Raw genomic sequence first — 4,364 nt, forward strand, 5'->3', positions numbered from 1 at the left:
ATATAATATATGTCAAAGAAAGTATATTAAATATTATAGTTTATTCAGTATTCGTGATATAATTTGATATAATTTTTTATCGATAATAAAATGTTACATTCAATATATTCAATATATTTAATATATATTATACATATATTATTTGAACATGTCGTGTTTGATCGGTGGTACTAACTAACACTATAATCACGGCTTGACTAGACCACATGCTTTATAATTGGCCAATGTTTTTTGTGTAACTTGTTAACAAAAGCATAATGAAAGTATTTGAAATTACTTTAAGATTCTCCAATTAATGGATATTCCCATATTTTTAAGATATCCTATATATAAAAATTAAATTAATTTATTTTTATATTGTAAAATATATTGGTATTTTAAAATCAAAAACAATAAATATTTAGATCTTAATTATAATATCTCAAGAAAGAATAAAAATAAGAAAATGTTAATTAATCAACTTTATTATATTAAAAACAAATTAAATTAGAATTTTTTTTGAAATAAGATAATGTATTTCATAATTTCACACATTTTTTTCTTTTTTAATATATTTGTATAAATATGTTATTTATTTATATTATTGTTTAATTAAAAAAAAAAGAAAAAGTGAAAAATTCTATAAAGATTGTAAAAGTTTAAAAATTAAATTGAAATTATCAAAGTTATCAGTCATATATGTTATTATGTTATTATATATTGTTATTTTTAATTATATTACTAATAATAAATACAGGAAGACATGTAAAAAAAAAACATGTGAAAAAAAGAATAAAAAGAAGATTTTGTCCAGTGAATTAAAAGGAAAATGAGCCAATCACAACATAGTAACGGCCAATGAATCGGGAGAGTTCGGTTAAGCGAGGTAAGAACGGTTCATTTCGTGAATCTTTCGCAATTCGCTTCAGTTTGCCACGAGGGAAGGAACGTTTGTTTCGCGATAGAATGTTTTTTCATGCTGCAGTTTATATCTATCATATATAGGCAGCTTTAACTAGGTGGATTAACATGCGAAATTATTCATTTTTTACACCTAACTGATATATTTCCTATGGAAATATGCATGGTGTATCAAACGTTAATCAGAATCTTTTTGGCGATGCCGTTTGACAGTTTAACTCTTTTTTAAGTTTGAAATAAATTCACTTTTCTGGCTTGATATAATTGTTAAAAGGATCCGTAAATTATACGCCAATTGGAATTTACTTCAAATGGATTGATCTTTTCTCTTGATCAAGGAATTTTGTTCGGTGAGTGTTTACTTTTACTTTTCTGAATGATATACACACACGCACGCATACATACACACACACAATAATTTGATGTTGCCTTATATAAATATTTGAGAAGATTCAATGCTTGAATAAATATTCCGTTTTACTATTATTAGAGATCCTATATAGAATTCATATAATAAAAAAATGAAAAAATTTACGGAATATTTATTGCGTTATATTTTTTCATTCATTGAATTTAAATTTCATTGTATTTATTTTATATTAAATTTTAATTTTTTAAATATTGTTAATTAACTATCGTTATTCTCAGTTTTTAAAATGATTTTAAAGAGTAACATGCAATTTGTTTATTTTGATAGGATTTAAACATTTGTATCGTATTTGAATCTTATTTATATTTAAAGAAGAAGAAAAATAGGATTTTTAAGAAAGAAAAATAGAATTTAATAATATTCTTAATAATTCCTAAATGATTTCAAATTGTGATTATTATTTTTTTATACGATTGTAAATATTATTAGAAAAATTTTATAAGTCATAAATGTTTTATTTTAAAGTTTTATTTTAAAGTCATACAAGTTATTAATATTAATAAATTCTCTTGCATATAAAAAAAAAAATATAATAAAATGAATAAAATTTTATAAGTAAATTAAAAAGATATAAATAATAACTATTGTACTATTATCATAATATAATTCATTTTACTATAAATACAATAAATATTTTCATATCTCTCATATCTATTCGAAAATTGTTTTTAATTTTTGTTTTTAATAAAAATATGTTTTTAATAAAAATATTGCTTACATTACATACAAAAATTCTACTTTTAATAAAAATATGATTAGTATGAATAGTATGAATTCATACTTTGTATGAATAGATGTAGAATAAGTAAAAATAGAATTAATAGACATAAGAAGATGATAAAATAGGAAGACAGATTTTTTCGGAGAAAATTTATTTTGAAAAAATAACATTTTCAATATAATATTCAATAAAATTTTCAAAATTTATTTTTCCATTTTTTTGAATATAATTTAATATAAAATGTAATCTCAAATATAAAGGTTTCTGATTTATCATTTTATTATTTACAAATTAGAATATTAGTTTGAGACAATATATCGAAATAAAATAGGTTTTTTTATTAATTTTGTTATTTTTTTCTTATTTTAATGTTTTTTCGAAATATTTTTTTTTATGTATAAGTTTTTGTTGTCTTTTTATAATTAAAAATTCTTCATAGTGAACGTCATAGTTGAAAGAGTGATTACTCAACATTTTAGTAGGCGTTGTATAATTGATTAAATCAATCGTTTAAATTGTTGAATAAATTCAATCAATTTGAATAAAGCGATTAGATTATTCATAAATTCGAAAAATTTTTGTAATTCGATAGTAAAATTTTTCGATAATATATGTTGCTTCGATATTACGTTTATTATAATATTAAGATTGTACAAATAGCTTGAGTTGATCATTAATCACAAAACAGTGTGATTAACTAGTATTTTTTTACATTGAAACTTTTTATATTATAATTTAAAATAAATTTTTGAAATTTTCATTAATTCTCAGAGTACGGATTGCGAATAGATAGATTAAAAATGATGTATATCAAAATATAAACTTATTTAATTTTCATTATTGGTATTATCACTGATTATTAAATCGATAAAATAAGTAAAAATAATTCAGCCATTGAAACGTGAGAATTAAATATGCAAAATGGCAAATGAATTGTTTTTTTCGTAAAAAATAATTATCTTTATATTAATTAACGAATAAAATTTATTCATATTATTGTCTTAGAATATTATTATAAGTAAATTATATTAAGTAATAAAAAATAAAAAATATTTTTTATTTGAGATTGTTTACAATAAATGTATCTATTAATTAATATTCCTATGAATAAATTAGAAATATTTATTTAACAAATAATATTATATCTAAATGAAATGTATAGAGTATATGCAAGATATATAACTAAACTTGATAGAGTGAAAATATCTCAAGTAAATTTAAAATTATCTATAATATATTATTCTAAAATCTAAAATTCAATTAAAACAATATGTTTTGAATTTCATTGTGTAAATTATAATACCTGCTATTATTATTGATTGCTGTTTAGATAAAAATAAGTTTATTACATTCATGAGTATATTTATATATTTATATATTCAGAAAACTTATCAAAAATTTTAATAAGTTTGGAATGTATTGTTAAAAACATATACATAATATAATATACATATCTTATTTAGTTTATTTATCTAGTTTAATTAATAAAAATGCAATGATATAGGTTAGGTTAGAAAAAATGCAATCGCATATCAGAATATTAATAATATATTCTTTGGACTTTATTCATGATAAATTTATTCACTTTGTTAACTTTAATATATACATATACAATATATACATATAGTCACTTTCATAAAAGTCTATTTATTTAACTGTTTTAATATGTTCTTCACAATGTTATTTTGTTAGGAAATGCATTCACTGTAAACTTCAGCTGAGTCAATCCGGAAACTATAAAATCTGGAGTTTTTACTTACATTTAACTATTTTATAATTTTCTAACGATGCGTTTACGAACATAAATCTTTAGAACTTCTGTTATTTTTCTTCCTTCATTCCAATCACGAGTATTTTCAAAGTGAAAAAAAATACAATTATCATGCGTGAATTCGCGAATCTGTTAAATACACTCGAGAAGTAAAATTCACTGATTCAGATCCTCGTGACCGAAATCGTGACCATTATTTACCTCGTATATATTTAAAGTAACAGATTGGTTAAAAATTGACGTTCTGTTTGCTTTTTGCGCATTAAAAGAATAAACTTCTGAAGAAATATTGGTTATGAAAATATCACGGTTTCGTCGATACGTTTAATTTCATGTAAATCAAATAAAAAAAAAATACATGTATATTAAAAAACGTAATTTATTTATATAAATTCTTTTATAATTGTTATAGTATATATAAATATTATAGCATATATGTTATAGCATTATATGTTATAGCATATAAAATTCTTTTATATTGTTATATATATATATATATAATTTATTATATAAATATATATATATATATATATATAATAAAT

General features: G+C 20.1%; 1 protein-coding gene across 1 annotated transcript in view; it reads left to right on the plus strand.

Moving 5' to 3' along the window:
- The first annotated feature begins 795 nt into the window (after positions 1 to 795).
- Positions 796 to 4,364, plus strand: part of LOC102674736 — a 14,879-nt gene continuing 11,310 nt past the window's right edge. The window contains exon 1 of the mRNA XM_006613252.2: positions 796 to 1,250. The gene's annotated coding sequence lies outside the window, so the exon portion shown is untranslated. The remainder of the gene's footprint in view (positions 1,251 to 4,364) is intronic.

This window comes from Apis dorsata, unplaced genomic scaffold (assembly GCF_000469605.1).
Source record: "Apis dorsata unplaced genomic scaffold, Apis dorsata 1.3 scaffold_137, whole genome shotgun sequence".
Classification (NCBI taxonomy): Eukaryota; Metazoa; Arthropoda; class Insecta; order Hymenoptera; family Apidae; genus Apis; species Apis dorsata.